The following is a 16,984-nucleotide window of genomic DNA, read 5'->3' as shown; positions in this document are numbered from 1 at the left end:
GCCACATTAGAACTTGTGAAAAGTCATTACTTGAAAGCACTTGAAGAAATTCAGGGAAAGAGCTCAGAGGAGTCCCCGCCTTTATTCCACCATGTTGGCTCCACCACCAGAGTATTTATTAAGGGCCTATTATATGCCAGGTACCATCCTGAGTGTTTGATAATTCTTATCTCATTTGCTCTTCAGAAAAACTCTGGAAGATAGGTGCTATTATTATCTCTATAGATGAAGAAACCAAAAAAGGCAAAGGTTAAGTGATTTGTTCATGGTCATACAGTTAAAAAGTATTTGAGGTCGATTTGAATTCAGGTCTGTCTGACTTCAGACCAGTATTCTATCCATCACCACCCGGTAGATTAGGAGAAACTAGATGGGCTTCTTTATAAATAGTGGCCTTGTTAGCCCAAAGATATATTAATCATCTCATTGTCCAGAACTTTATATAGAGGGCCACTGAATTTCTTTCCCTACAATAGTTATATTTAACATCTATTCAAAATGTCTCCATGAAGAAAATGGAGAGATATTGAACCATGTGGACTGTTCTAATGGGTCGTGGGGTTCTATAAGATAATGAAGATGAGCTGATACACAGAATCAGGCTGGAACTTGTCTGAAGTGAATGTTGAATGCAAAAACTGATATTTGATTCCCAGAAATTGTATTTCTCTTTCTCCGAGAAGGCTCTTTGTATTAAGTTTCCTTCTCTTGTGATCAGATTTGAGCCATTTCTTTCAGAGTTCTGTACATAACATGCCTTTAGTCTGGATCTACCTTCTTACCTGCCCACCCACACACTCCCTACATTCCTGACTGGTGCTTGTCACCTCAGCTGCCTGGGACCCCTCTGGATGCTGGGCATTATTCTTCAGCTTAAGATATTGGGGGAGGGACTGTAAATGGAGATCTGGACACCTCTCCTTCCTCCTTCAGACAACAAATGCTTCATCAAACCCATTTGTTCTGTGAAATTTCCCAGTGACAAAAACCACCTACTCCACAAGGCCATCTCAACCATCTGGGTTTTTAACCTGAGTTCTTCATGGACATCTTTCTTTTAGATACTCCAGAAGGAAAATATCTTTATCTTCTCTATATAACACCAGTTCTACAATAAAGCAGCAGGGATAACTGTGATATTGAGATAATAAATAGCAGTGATAAAAATATGATACAAGACAGATTGTTCATTGTCTTGGGGTCTTCAAAGTATGAAAATATACAAGGAAGAACTAGGAAATTCTGAGAATAAAAATTTAGTTAAAGAAGTGATTTGGAAAATTTTTAATAAATTTTTGAGTCTTCTTAAAAATTAACTCTAAAGGTCTCCGGTAGAGTGACCCAGGAATCTGTTTGAGTCAGTAGTGGTCAACCTTTCCATCAGTGATTTGGGAGAGGGGGGGAGGGAAGGACTACAAAGCATACACAAGTCTCAGAAGATGGCTAATACACTAGATAATAGGCAGGATCCCAAAAGATCTTGACAAATTTATCTTGATTCTTCTCTTGCGTGCCTGCCTCCTTCCCAAGATCTCTTGCAAGATCCTCATTTATGTCTCGCTTTTTAACTCTAGGTGTTCCCCAAGGCTCTGTCCTAGGCATTCTTTCTCTCAGTGACATCATCAGCTAATCATCTCTTTGTGGAGGATTCCTAGATCTATGTATTTACCTCTCATTTTTCTCCTGAGCCCCATTCCCAAATGATCAAATATCAACCGGATATCTCCAACTGAATGTCCCACAGGCATCTCAAATTCATCATATGCACCCCAGAATTATTTCACCCTTTAGAATCTCTGCTTTTCCAAACTGTCTTATTTCTCATGAAGACAACAACCCTCCTTCCAGTCACTCAGGCTCACAATACTGGATTCATCCTTGAATGCCTATATTATCAGTGTCCAATCCAAAATGGGATTCTTTGTGCCCTGCACATAGTGAATGTCTAATACATGCTTATTGTTATATTGAGAATAGTATTCTCATAAGATGTGGGGAAACTGGAACCCTTATGCATTGTTGGTGGAATTGTAAACTGATCTAGCAATTCTAAAGACCAATTTGGAGCTATGGCCAAAGACCTATGAAACTGGGCATATACTTTGATTCATTGGTGCCACTGTTGGGTCTGTATCTCAAAGAGATGGTAAAAAAAAAGTGTTTGTAGCAGTTCTTTTTGAGGTGGTAAGGAATTGGAAAGTGAGTAGATGCCCATCAATTGGGGTATAGCTGAATAAGGTGTGGTATATGAATACAATGAAATATTGTTGTTCTAGAAGAAATGATGCGCAGGCTGATATCAGAAAAGTCTGGAAAGACTTATATGAACTAATGCTGAGTGATATGAGCAGAACCAAGAGAACATTGTACACAGGAAGAATATGCGATGATCCACTGTGATGGAAGTGGCTTTTCCCCACAATGCAGTGATTCAAGGAAATTCCAACAGACTATCTGCATCCAGAGAGAGAACTATGGAGACCGAATATGGAGTATTTTCACATTTTTTGTTTTTTTTTCTTTTTTATGATTTTTCCTATTTGTTCTAATTTTTCTTTCACAACATAACTAATATGAAAATATGTTTAAAATTATTCTACATGTATAATCTATATTAGACTGCTTACTGTCTTGGGCAGGGAAGAGATAAGGGAAGGAGGGAGAAAAAAAATTTGGAACTCAAAAATCTCGCAAAAGTGAATATTGAAAATTGCCTTTATATGTAAGTAGAAAAAAATAAAATACCACTGAGAATAATCTCCTCAGGCTGTATAAGCCCTAGACAAAATACATCTAAATTTGGTGCAAAATAGAGCATGATTGAGTGTCCTATGCTTCAACCCAATTCTGACACTGCTTGGAGGTGGGACGTTGGAGAGGCTACTTACCTTTTTCAGTCTGTTTCCCCTTTCATAAAATAGAAATAATGATACTTGCACTGCTCCTCACAGGGCTGTTATTTGGAAATTTCTTTGTGGGAAGCAGTGTGGCACAGTGCATAAAGCACCAGGCTTAGAGTGAGGAAGACCCAGATTAAAATCTCACTGCTGACTAGCACTAGCTGTGTCATCCTGGACAAGTCATTGAAACTCTGAGTCCTACTTTATGTGTAAAAAGAAAAACAAATGACAATACCCAGAATGCCTACCTCCCAAAGTTGTCAAGAAGTTCAGATGAGGTATAGAGGGCTTTGCAAACTTTCCAATACTAGAGAAATGTCAGCAGTTATTGTTATGAGCCCTTAAAGCACCACTGAAATAGGAGGAGTTATCAACTTCCTTTGGGAAGCTAAGTTCTCTCACACTCAGTGCATGATCTCTGAGTTGAAGCAAAATACACTTTGGGCTTTTTAAAGGTCGGGAGAAAGTCACTGCAGAAGGCTGCTCTAGGTATTAGTCCAGACAAACTTTCCATGCCCATGATGCATGCCCCTGTTCTTTGCTATAGACAGATGGCTGTTCAGATAAAAAAGGAAAGATGTCCAAGCCTGAGAAATGGGGAGCGATTTGTGGGAAAGTGTCCATTGCAATCCCCGAAGGCCTATTATTAATGAGATTAATAGGAATGCTTCACTCAACCCCTTTGAAACCTATTAGACAATAATGACAAACTACTTACAGAGAGATATTTTAAATCACTGAGGCATTCTTGTTGGGAGGTAAGATAAAAGCTTCACAAATCTATACTTGAAAACCTGAAATAGCCTCCTATAGGAGACACCTGAGGTTAAAAAAGAAGAATTAAGGATGAGGTATCAATCAAATTCTAGCTCCATTTCTTTGCTTACACGAGAGCCTTCTACAATTGAACATTTCTGTGAAGGATGGTCAAGGGGTTTTCTCTCTTTGTCTGAAGAAGACATTTAAAGGTATTAGTTGTAAAAATCTGTTACCTTTCCATCAGTCAGGATGGGATGTGTGTTGTTATAGGTAGACTCCTGCCTAACAGATGTCTAGGTCCAAATGTTATCATCTCCCAGGCAGAATCACCTACAGCGCAGGTCTTGTGAATAATGGATGTTAGTGTATATTCAAATTCAAAGCTGCAGCTCCCCAAACTCCAGAGTAGTGGAGTCAAGGTAAATGTGCTCTCACTATGGCGAAGAGCTGTGTCCCAGAAAGGGAGATTAGAACTGAGCTGACAAACAAGACAGATGCCAGCATGAAGGCAACCTTGCCAAGAGTTTTACGAAGCCCTCAGACTGCCAGCTGAAAGGGACTTTTGTGGGGCTGACAATATTGGAAAGGAGCTTGAAACAGAGCAGAAAGAAAATGCTTTGGTGCCCCTTGGGTGGTAGGGACTGTGCTGCAATTTCTCCCTTGGCTTCTTCCAGAGCTGTCTCTCTCAGCTTCAGTGGTTTTGAAGGAGCGTGAACAGAACGCGCAGACTTCACTTTCCCTGTTAATTGCCTGAGATATTTGGAGCCAGGGATTTGCATGGTAAAAAAAATTAATTACAGTTTGGAAATGATAATCCTCTCAACTAATCTTGTTATCAGAATCCAGTTTAACTTTTGGTGATAGAAATATGTGGATTTGGATTCCAATTAAACTCTGGCAAGAAAGGCAGGAACTTTTATGTTTTGTTTTTTGAAAATGGTATCCATTACTTCTAATGAATCAGAGCTGTTTGGGGCACATTTTGCATTTATTTCAATCCAATAAGCATTTATTAAATACCTAATGTGTACTAGGGATATTCAGACCAGAAAATAGTCCCAGCCTTCAAGGACATTCTATTTTACTTGTGGAAAATAACTTATGCAGATATAGCAACCCAGAATCTATAGAAAATGGATGCATAGTACTTAGGAAGTGGAGGTAGAAAAGCATTAATCTCCAAGAGGGAATCTTTGTTTGAAAAACATGTGGCAAAAAGAGGGAGAGAAGGAATATCTTTGCTTTTTCTTAATTAAAAACCCCACAAGGAGGTCCACCCTCAGCCAAGTAAAGGTCCTTCCTTTTTAGCATTTTATGTCCTTGACAGGGTCTGCTCTCAATCTCCCTTGTCTTTTAGTGCCTTCCTCTGACCTTCTCAGAACATGTGCTCCTCCCCTCAACGCATACCTTTCTCAGGTCTCAGTTCATCTGAGGCAACAGGAACAACAACCATAACTTACTCCCGAAGGGCCTTTCTGGCTAAAATTTTACTTGACAAGACTTAAGGCATCATGCTTTCAAGAGGATATTTACAGTTTCACAATTTCAATGGAATATTTACATTTTTACAAAAAAAATACATTTTATTGAGGAAATTGAATCAGAAGAAGTTTGTGGAAATCCTGATAGCTAAACAAGGTTTCTATTTTATTGCGGATTTGGATTATAAGAGAAGAGTGTGGTGGTAAAGAATAGGGTATGAGACAGAAGTCCCCATCTCCACATTCTGAGTTTGTATCTCAGTCCCACTTCCTTCTTCCCAGGCTGCTCGACTTGGGACCAAGAGCTGCCAGGTATTCTTGTTTTACCTTCAACTTTGGCCCTGATGAGACTTGGGGCAGAGACTAGAGAAAGGTACTTAGTAAAATCTTAATATGCTCAAAGAATGATATCTCTTCTCCTCCAGAATCCTTTTGGGTTATGCAGCTAAGCAAGCCAAACCGGAACATGATCTTGGGTGCCATCCAAGATGTGGGAGTGAGTAGACAGAAATTCAATACAGCTTTCCTTGACTCTAATTGAATATTCCTTTTGACCTGGGATGATCTGTTTCTGTCAAGACAGATCAGAGTCTTAGGAAGAGTTTTAATTGAACCAAGTCCAACTGATATCTTATAGTATCATTAAGAAGGACATCAAGTAACTGATGTATTTAAGTTCCAGGGCCTGGCCCATCTCTAATACCTGCAAGCACCATTCCCAATTTTCACTTGGAACCCTACTTCCTCCTGCTGAACCTTGCAGAACAGAAAGGTGACTTCAAAATCTATGCAAATCCACACTTCAGAAATGTCCTTCCCAATAAATAAGAACAACACTCATTTCTCTAGCTTACTTCTCTCCCACTTACAGAGGGCTTTCCTTAGGAAAAATAAGTGAGGTAAATAAAATCAGTCTTCAACTTCCACAGGAGGGTAATGGTCCCAGAAAATGGTGTGAGTCAGAAATGTAAATACTGATACATCAAATGTATGGTAAATAGAGAGTTAGGTTCCTGTGACCACCAAAAACCAGTCTTTCATTGGAGATTACTGAAAATGCATTCTTCTGCATACAATTCCTCACAAGAAAACCTTCATTTTGATAATGTGTACTTTTCCTAGTACATTAGCCATGAAAGAACCCATAAAATACAGCAAACAAAATAAAACTGGTACCGGGCAAATATGTTTTTCTTGCTGATACTTTCCTCCTTTTTGTGGATATAAGGTCTATAACACCAAACTCGGGGGTGACAGCAGCTGTGGACATTCCCCTGTGAAGTTTCTCTAACACTTTTATTTTCTGGCTAAGTTGAATGACTGATTTTGCACACTGGGCTTAGAGTCCAAATGACTCCACTATGCTTTGAGGGCATAACTGCGGCACAAAGCTTGACTTTTAAAGGCAAACAATGAAAATATACAAGGAATGCACAGGAGCTCTTTACAAAGGTAAGGGGAACAAGATTGGTGACTCACCCGGGATGACACAATCCATTCCACAAACTTGCATGCATTGGGCCCCTCATATGGTTACTTACTGCAGGTAGCTAAGAATGTTTCAGAGTTGCCAACATGAAAATGAAAGTGAGGTTACTAGTAAAATCATGAGAATGCTTGAAGTCATGAAGGTTAAATATACAAATGTTAAAGACTAACTACTTCATTTTAGAAATGAAGAAACTGAGGTTCGGGGAGAAACTGACTTGTCCAGATGGAAGCAGTCCATTAGTGTCAGAAGCAGATTCCTGACCAAGTCTTTTGACTTCAAGCCAGCCCTCTTTTCAATACACCATGTCACCACTTCTCCACTAGAGATAATCACGCTATTAGGAGCACCTAAGGACCAGAGTGCATTTCATGAAGACCAGGAGAAAGAATGACTTCATCAAGAGGGAATGAGATTGTGCTTTGCCCAAAAGAAACATCCAGCTAAAATTGTAAAACCTGATAGTAAGGAGGGCAAAAGGCATAGTATGGAAAGAAGGATGACAGATAATGGAAGGAAGAAACAGCCGTGAATTTTGTGGGGGTGAAAACATGAAATATAGGTAAGAATGTTTGTTTTGTCCTCAACTATCTATTAACAAATGCATAAGAAATCAACAAAGTGATGGTGACTTTGTAGCATAAGGCAACAAATGGGATCTCGGACAGTATTTGAACTTAGAAGAGAAAGAGCATGACTAAAATTCCACAACGCAGGACACAAATCTGATGTGAGGGTCCTAGAAAGCCACCGCTTCAAAAAGCTTAGCATTTCTGTGGAAATTCATTAACTGAAGGGGAGAAAGCCTAGTGGAAAGAAGCTGACTTAATCCTTAAGCTTCCTTCATATCTCCTAGTTCACGAGTCCTAGAGTACACATGGCCTTCACCAGCAGAAATCACAATCTCTGCATTCCATAAGAGAGAACATTCATGAGTTGTTGTGACTGGAAAATCATTATTACTGGGGACAAAGTTTTGGTAATAAACTCAGGCTGATCTTCAACTGAGCCACCAAACTGGACTTCAAACCTTATCCACATGGTGAGGACCTGTCAACATTATGTTCCAATGGCCTGGCCTTCAAGAACTGGAATAATTCCACACCACAACAAAGCAACAAAGGAAGATTTTAGTTATAGCTGAGGGAGATGTAGGGAGGAATTGAGGTGAGATTCCTTGTAGGAATATGCTATGAGACAGTTTGGTCAAATAGAGAATATGATGCTTTCCGAATCTAGTTTACAAAACTGGTACTCAGGCAAGGAAGAATAGGGATGGGGAATTTCATTTGTCTTGTCTCTGCTAAATATCTTCTTCTGCAGAAAAAAAGATCATCTTATAAAATCTTGTCTTGCTGACACTTTAATTTTTCAGAAGGCTGAGGAAGCAATAAGAAGAACTGCTAATCTGGATGTAACTCTAACCATCAATGAAGAACTGATGGGTGAAGAAGCAACAGGAACTTGGATAAAAAGGCACTTGTTATTTCAGAGTTCATAATATGCAAAAATAAGAATGTTAGACACAGTCAAAAGTCCTCTCATCCCATGTTTCCGAAATTCATGTAGCTATGGGACATTCAGAGGTTTTAAAATAGCTATGGAGATTCTGAAAACATATACTCAGAATAAAAGAAGATTGGAGGAGCATGGAATAAATATTTTAATACTTAAATAATTTTACATAGAATATTCTATCATCATTTTTTCATAGAACTTTTATTCCTATCACAGAATAGCAAGGCTCCCCAGGGCTTATTTTAGAAAATGCTTCCTTAGACTTTGGAAAAGCAGATTTCAAGAAGTTTAGAGAAAAAAAAAGCATAATCCAATAGCCAGAGATTCTAAAAGGGGAGATGAATGAAAAAGTATGGGAAGCTCTCAACAATGATACAATCATAAAGTATCCCAATGAGAAAAAAAAGGGAGGCTGCCAAGAGTGGAATATGCCTCATGGGGAGCTCCCTCAAAAGCTAAGTTTTTTTTCAACAGTATATAGAAAGTAGGAAGGAGGAGTTCATACCAAAGAAAAAGACCAAAAAAGAACTGAGGCTTTCACAAAATGTTTACAATTCACAAAGGATCTTTTAAAATTATGTCTGGAGCAAGAACAAGAATACTTTTCTCCCAACTCCATATCGAATCTTGTGTATTTTTGTACTTCTCATCTGGAAGCTCTCTCATCCTGGTGATCCTCTGCTATTGCGGCCCTTTCTGCTCATTGATCCAGATAGCCATTTAATAAAGTATCTAGGCTACCCATGGTCATTTCTCTCCCAGCTCCATTCCTAACTCTCTAGACTTTTTCACTTCTTCCCTACTAGCCTGGACCCCAGAGTGGTATCTTTCTCCTTTTTCCTTCCTCTTCTTCCCTCTCTCCTTAACTGATTCTCTAATGAGAATTTCTTCTCTCATTGGAATGTAAGATCCTTGAGCCTTGGGAACATATTTTTGCTTGTATTTGCATTAATAGCACTTAGCACTGTGCCTAATACATAATAAATGCTGAATAAATGTGGGGTGTGTGTGTGTGTGTGTGTGTGTGTGTGTTCATAAAGAAGAAAGGAAAAGAACCACAATTGGGGAAAACAAATAGTATCATATTAACAACAGACAACGGGGCAAAGTTAAATAATTTCTTTCTCATATCATTTCACTGTTCTCTGTCACGAAGACTGAACTTCAAAGTAGAAAATGGGAAAGGTTAAAAAGGAACTTAAATAGAAGAAAAGCAAGATGGCAAGAGGAGGGCAAGCTGCCATTTTCAATGGAGCTCACATCTTCAGACTTGTAAAGATTAAATCTCAGGAGACTTAAAGAAAAAAACCATTACAATTGAATGATCATTAGTAATCTTTGAAAAACCTTAGAGAAAAAGCTATTTGCCACAAAACTAAAGATGGGCAACTTTTTTCTTGATACTGAAAAAGGGGAAAAATAATTCTCAAAAACATAGATGGTTGAATTTAATTCTGGCAAAATTTTAAAATCATTAAACAGATACATTTTGGGTACTCAGAAAAGAAAGGGATGATCAAGTAAAAAAGCATTTATTAAATGTTTACCCTGTGTCAGACAGTGTGCTAAGTGCTAGAGATACAAATACAGGCAAAACAAGGACAGCCATTCCCCTCATGGAATTTAAATTTTAATGGGGAAAGACAACTCATGAAAGGGAGCTGAAAAAGAGAAGGTAGTGAGTACCTTTTTGGGTGAAGTCCAAAGAATGAAGGATGGTTATTCTGAATCCTTCCTCGGAATGGAGATTAAGGGAGGAATTCACCTAGGAAAGAAGGGGGGACCAGGAATGGAGAGAGAAGGTAGCTGAAACAAGGTGACAAAATCTGGAGAAGAAATGACAAGGAGCCAGAGTTCAGGGAGAACAAGTCATGTAGTTGATCTCATCTCCTTATTTTGATAAGGTTATTTAGCCAATGCAGCATGGGTACTGCATAAACACAGTCTACGATCTCTTTATTTCATCAAGGCATTTGATAAAGTCTCCCATGATATAATTGTGGGCAACACTATGAGAAACAGGGAAGAACATGACTTCATAGCTGAATTAGTTACTTGATTCAAAAGATGAGATAACTCAATGTCACCTTGGAAAGAATAGGAATTCTAGCAGAATGTAAGCTCTTTGAGAGCAAGGGCTCTTTTTCTTTTTCATTTGAATCTCTAGTGCCTGACATATACCAGATGTTTAATAAATTCTTGTTAGTTGACTTATTGAATGCCAGAGGGATCTGTCCTTGTCCTTATCCTGGTCAACCTCTTAGATGGAGAAATAGATGGCAAGCTCATCAACGCCGTGGATACCATGAAGCTATGTGTACAGAATTGACATCTAAAACCATTTTTAGAGGCTGGAATAATGAACCGGAACACAACGAAATTTAATGGAAACAAATTCCAGGCTTGTGCTTGTCCTCCAAAAATCAATTGCTCGAGCAGAGGATGAGAGATTTGGAGTGAGACATGGCTAGACAAAAGTTCATGTACAAATACTTGAGAGTTTTTCATTAAATATAAAATCAATGTAAATCAACAATGTGATTTGACCTTTGGCTGAAGGGAAGTAATATTCTTATGCTGCTCTAAGCTGCTAGGATCACATTTAGATGTATTTTTCTGATGATAAAGATTATTGTTGTTGTTTTTAACAATATAAGTTAGAATTTTATGGAATCTTACATTCTGCAAAGCAAATGCTGTCTTTCTCACAACTATGCAAAGCATCATTATCTCTCTTTTACATCTGAGTAAACTGAGGTTCAGAATAGTTAAGTGACTTGCTTAAGGCAAAAAACAAATGTGAAAAGTTAGGCCCAAAGCTAAATCTTGTGACTCTAAATCCAAAACTACCCTCATGATGCTGCCCATTTTAAGACTGACACTGGCAAACCGGATTTAACTAACAGAGGGCAACGGGCATGACGAGAGGACTGGAAGGACAGCTGTATGGAAGAGTCCTTTGGCTTATTCTATGTGAACGCAGAGAAGAGAATTAGGGCCAATGGATAGAAGAAAGAAGGGAGCAGAGCAGACTTTAGCTCAAAGGAAGGAAGAAGAATGCAGCAACTCAAGCTGTCAGAAAATGGAACATTCTTTCTTGCAAAACCTATCTGTGACTAGTGTGGAATGAATGGGACTTTGCTCTAGCATCTGATGGCACTTGTGCTCACTCATCATCTTCGAAAAAGCTGAGGTTTGCAGCTAGATAGCAAAGATCAGTCCCTCAGATGGGAAGCTGGGATATGGCACACTTGTTCTAGAAGTAGCCCCAAGATGAGGACTTCTTAACCTGCCCCTCTTCCCAGAATCTTCTCCTCAAAAAGCCTGTCTTCCCCTCCTGGACCAATGTCTGAAGTTCCTTCCTCTCCTTGCCCTCTCAAAACAGAAACAAAAACAAAACACCAAACAACCAACAACTCTAAAGTGTTTCTTTAAACATTGATTTGATGGACTCTTTGGTACTGACTGGCTCAGGCACCAAATGGTCTCCTCATAGCTCTGTTGCAAACAACTCATTTTCAACCCCACCAGAGGGATTTGGGCAATGGTTGAATATTCTTCTCCTTCCCCTTGAGATACTTCAAAAGGGATGCCTGCATTGGAGAGGGCTTTGACTACATGTCTCCCATTGAGGGTTTTGTCTCAGATCTAGGAGTCTAATATGCAATGCTTACCATTCATGAGTGGTGTGGGCAATCACCTGTGAGATTTTCACTCCTCTGTATGGGGATAGCTGACTAGCATCCTCAGGTCATCCCCAGCAGTGCTATAGAATCAGACAATTGTTCTATGCCAAGGCATATGCCTCAGAACTATCTGAAGGTCTTGATTACAAAGACTAGATTGCTGTCCTACAAGAGTACACAGGGGATGGTCACTGCATTCAAAAAGAGATTTTCTGGGGGGAGGTGAGAAAGACACAATGGATAAGATTGCTTTGAGAAGAGTCCCTTTTCTCCATTTTCTTGTGGACTAATTACATCCAATTTGCACACATGAAAGATCTTTTCTCTTGCAAAATTAAAGTTTTGTCTATCCCTCGCCTACTCATGTTCACAAAAAGTGAAAAATTCAATCAAGCAAACAGCCTTTCTCGGGCTGCTTAATGCCCCAGAATCAGTTTGACTGACTTGTTTTTCTTTCCACTGAAGTGAAATCAGAGAATGCAGTAAAAGAGAGTGCCATTTCCTGCTTGGGGGCTCAGAGTTGCTGTGCAATCCCTCCAGAGTCAGACAGAAAGGGCACACCGATGGAGAATGATGCCTGTGACCTCTTCTAGCCCTGGTGCTCAGTTGAAGACAGATATTCATCACCCTTCTATTGCTTTATTCAAACTTCAAAACTCAATTTGCAGCTAATTCTGACCACAGTTACTGGTATCCCAGCCAGCCTCCAATTCTACTCTCCTCCTCCTTTTCCCACCAGCTCCCCACATCTCCTAATGACAAGTGCTGCTTGCCAGAGGCAAGCATGTCCTTTTCCTCACCTAACCTTCCTCATCATTTTGGGAATGGGGGACAAGGGGGATGGGATTCTCAGGCTTGGTATTACAAACTGCCATTCCCCCCCACACACATTTCTATTGGACTTACTAAATTTTGTTACCAGTAATTCACAAAAAATAGATAATTGGAAAATTCATCAATCTATCATTAGCAACAACGGCTTTCTCCCTGCTGCCTGTCACCCACAAATTTCTCCTAAATATGATGCCGTCAGAGTCGATGACACAGAGGTGCTCCCTCTATAATAACTCATCAAACTATTAAGGAACGTTCTTTTTTCCAGTTAGAGGTCATAGGGGCCTTTCGGAGACAATTGTAATGGAAGAGGGAGGTTTCACAAAGCTCATCTGATCTGATCAATTTTTCCCTCAAATACAATTTAAAAGGGTCTCTAGTTCTTTCTGTTTTAGGTTTTGTGTGATATCACCTTGGTGCCCACTCAGATGAAATTGCTAGAAGAATAAAGAGCTTCAAAAGGGAAAAAAGAAATTCACTACAAAGTGAAAATTTCACAGATAGCAAGCTGGTAGGGAACTTGGAGATCATGCAGTCCAGCCCTCCCCTTTACAGAGGGGGAAACTGAGGTCCAGAGAGGCCAAAGTCATATGGGAAGTATTAGCATTCCCATTTGAATCCCTACTCCTTGGTTCCAAATCCAGAGCTCTTTCCACTGTAAACTCATTGAGGGCAGGAATTGCTACAGTTGAATCTCGCAACTAAAGGTTTCACCTCTCACCTGACACACAGCATAGATATAATAAATCTTGTTGGTTGATCGATCATTTGCATCTTTCTCAAAAGTCAGCTTCTTTGATATTTGTCTTTTCATTAAGCTAAATGAGATGGGCTCATTTTCTAACCCCACACAATCTCCATGAGAGGCAACATCTAGCAGATAGAGGCTCAGCATTAGACGTGGGGAGAACTGGGGACAAGTTTTGCCTCTGATAGAGGCTAAGGCTGTTATGGTGAGTGAGCTAGTCACTTAAGACTCTGTGATATAGGCAATTCTATCATACTTGAAGTTACTGAGCTGTTGTACAGAATGAAATAATATCTCAAAACATGAATAAATGAATAAACACATTAGGGATAGATGAATAGTGAAATATCCTAATAACATTTCAGAGACTTTATCTACTTGAGAGCCTAGGATAACTGGCCAACCAGCTGCTTGTTCATACAGATGTTTTTTATCATGGTCTTCAACCTAGTTCATCATGTACTAAAGTCAGTTGATGTTTAAGTCACAGGTTGCTGTTGCGTCTTCCACATGTAACACAAAAGTACAAGCAGGTAGGCCCGGTAGAGCTAGGAAGCAGGATAAGGGTGAAAAGAAGAACTAGTCTAAGGATCTTAGGTAGCTTCTAGGAAATGTCTAGGGCAGGGTCTGGATCTGGGTACAAAGGATTAATGCCAACTAATTCTCCAGCCCTTCTAGTCATGGCAGGCAGAAGAGGTCCATGGCAGTCACAGCTCTGACTTCTGCTGCTTTGTAGAGTAGATTAGGCCTACCTCTCTTAACATTCACTGCCTGTCTGACTGACCAAAACCACTCCATTCAAAGGGTCTTGAAGTGTTTCTTGGTAGGGTATCTTCCAGCTTTGTCAAGGGTTCCTTCTCTGGATGCAAAGGAGAAGCTGATGGGAATCTAAATGCTAAAGGTTGGGAGGGAGCAGACTTGTACCCTGGGACCTTCCTCATTACTGTCATCCCCTTGTCTGAAAATCCAGGGCAACTAACCCTGAATGTACATATATACACACATACATGCATATCCCAAAATACAGGATAATTGTTTGCTTGATCATACTTTCAATGACTAATAGATTTAGAGTTGTAGGAGACACATGAAGAAGTGGAGAGGTTGGGATTTGCCCAAGGTCATAGAGACAGTAATTGAGTGGCCAAACCAAGATTTTAATCCTGGTCCCCTGTTCCAAATCCAACATTCTTTCTACTTCATGGTATGGCCAATCATAGTTTTGTTTCAATTCAATTTAACAATCAAGCATCTAGGGGCAGCTAGGTGGCGCAGTGGATAGAGCACCAACCCTGAATTCAGGAGGACCCAAGTTCAAATCTGGTCTCAGACACTTAATACTTCCTAGCTGTGTGACCCTGGGCAAGTCACATAACCCCAGCCTCAGGGAAAAAAAAAACAAAAACAAACAAACAAACAAAAAAAAAAAACCACAACAACAATCAATCAATCATCTACCATGTACAAGGGACTATGGTTTCAAAAGAAAAATGGAACAGTCCTGCCTTCCAAGAATTGACATCTAGGGTAAGGGAGGAAGGGAGAAGGGCATATTTCATATAAGTCAATGAGTAAAAACCAAAGCAATTTCAAGAAGGAGAAAGAGAAGGCACTAACAACTTCTAGTAGTAGAAAAGGCCTCATGTAGGAAAAACCATTCGAATTGCCCTTGTAAGGAAACTGAGGTGAGAAGTGAGTTCACTCATGAGGACCCACTTATACAAATGAATGGCATGTGGAGTTTGAATGATGGGTAAGGGAAACAGTATCAGTTTAATTTTAATAGAAACTATATGTCGAGGAGTCACAGGAATTAAACCAAGGATATTGAGACTATGCAAGGCTTTAGCATGAGATTGCCTCTGTATTTTATCAGAGGCAATAGAGATCCAATAAATATTTTTTTCAGCAGGTGAAGGTGGCACGTTCAGTTCTGTGTTTTAATAAAAATTAGGCAGCTATGTGAAGAAGGATGGTTTCTCAAGTAAGGAAATGGGAAGTGAGAGGTAATGAAGGTTTGAACTACAGAAAAGGATGTGATCGGAAGAGGAAAAATGTAAAAGATGCATGAAGGTGGGGTCACCAAATCATTTGACTCATTGGCCATGGGGGTGGGGGAGTGAAAGAGAAAGGAGAGTCAGGCTTTACTACAAGGTACAAAACCTAGGTAACTAAAAGGATGGGGGCTCCATCTATAGAGACAAGGAAGTAGGGAGAAGGGATGGATTTGGAGATCAAGATGGTTTTCATTTTGGATATGTTGAATATATCACATCTATGGGAACATTGAAAAATGGAATGCGAGTTCAGGAAAGAATCAGCATTGGGCACATAGACCTGGGAGTCATCAGCATACAGAGGGCTAGAGCTGATGGTCTCAACTAAAAGAAATTGTGGAGAGAGGAAACATGGGAGATGCCATGTTCATATGGCAATTCAGCAAGCCAATAGTCAGACAAATGGGAGGAGAATGAAGAGACAGAAAGTCATAGAAATCAGAAAGGGAGAGGACCCTGGGTGACAAGGTAATTAGCAGAGATAATGGGGAAGCTTGGGGACAATAATTTCATTTGAATATGTGTTGGATCCAGTCTGCAGGGAACTGAAAAGTTAGTGAGAGGTAAGAGAATGGTTGTGGGCAACTCTTTCTAGGAGTTTGGCTATAAAAAGGGAGAAGAATTACAACATGGCACCTTGAGGGAGTGGATAGGGTTTAGTAAAGGATTTTTTGGCAGATGAGGCAGACCTGGGCATGTTTGGAGGCAGCAGGGAAGGAGCTAGAAGATTGGATGAGAATGAAGGTGAAAGAAAGAAGTAATCAAGGGGGCTGAGTCCTCAAAACAAAAGGAAAGGAAACAGAAATGGTCCCCCTTTCACCCCAGTGTACCCCCAGCTGCCCCTTCTTCTAATATTCCTTCACCCTGAATTCTCCGCTTCCCTCTTCCCCTTCTGAGGGATGGGAACAAAGCAAACTTAAAAGGAGGGCATTTGCAGAATGATTTTCACTCATAGGAGAGGAATGAAATTATACCCCTCTGCCAGAAAGAATTGGAACATAACTCCCTTTCATTACCTGCTGCCTCTTTGAGGTGGTGATTGGTAGATTGTTCAATTTCTCTTTTACTCTCTGGTCCGAGAACTTCGGAACAATTTTCTTTCATTTCTTGAAGTATAGGATCCAGACTTTAAAAAAAAAAAAAAAAAAAAAAAAAAAAAAAAAAAAAGAAAGAAAGAAAAGAAAGAAACAGTTTTCAGGCAGTCCAATAACTCTTATATTATCTCTCCTAGATCTGTTTTTTAGATCAGTTGTTTTTCTAATGAAATGTTTCCCATTCTCTTCTATTTTTTATTTTGTTTCAACCTTTCTTGATGTCTTATCAAGTCATCAGCTTCCCCTTGGCCAGTTCTGATTTTCAAAGAGCCATTTTCTTTGTGAGATTTTTGGACCCCTTTTTCATCCTGTTAACTTTTTGGGGGCTCATTTTCTTGCTTCTCTTGCATTAACTCATTTTTTTGCTCAATTTTTCCTCAAGCTGTCATTTGCTCTTTAAAGTCCTTTTTAAGGTCTT

The 16,984-nt window shown here is 39.6% G+C and overlaps 1 long non-coding RNA gene across 1 annotated transcript in view; it reads right to left on the bottom strand.

Moving 5' to 3' along the window:
- Nucleotides 1–16,596, bottom strand: part of LOC141549235 (uncharacterized) — a 255,425-nt gene extending 238,829 nt beyond the window's left edge. Inside the window, exon 1 of the long non-coding RNA XR_012484292.1 lies at nt 16,489–16,596. This is a non-coding gene — a long non-coding RNA (uncharacterized LOC141549235). The remainder of the gene's footprint in view (nt 1–16,488) is intronic.
- Between the last annotated feature and the right edge of the window lie 388 nt (nt 16,597–16,984).

The sequence above is a fragment of the Sminthopsis crassicaudata genome, chromosome X (genome assembly GCF_048593235.1).
Source record: "Sminthopsis crassicaudata isolate SCR6 chromosome X, ASM4859323v1, whole genome shotgun sequence".
Lineage (NCBI taxonomy): Eukaryota > Metazoa > Chordata > Mammalia > Dasyuromorphia > Dasyuridae > Sminthopsis > Sminthopsis crassicaudata.
The sequence above is the reverse complement of the archived record's forward strand: the minus strand, read 5'-3'. Positions and strand labels throughout refer to the sequence as shown.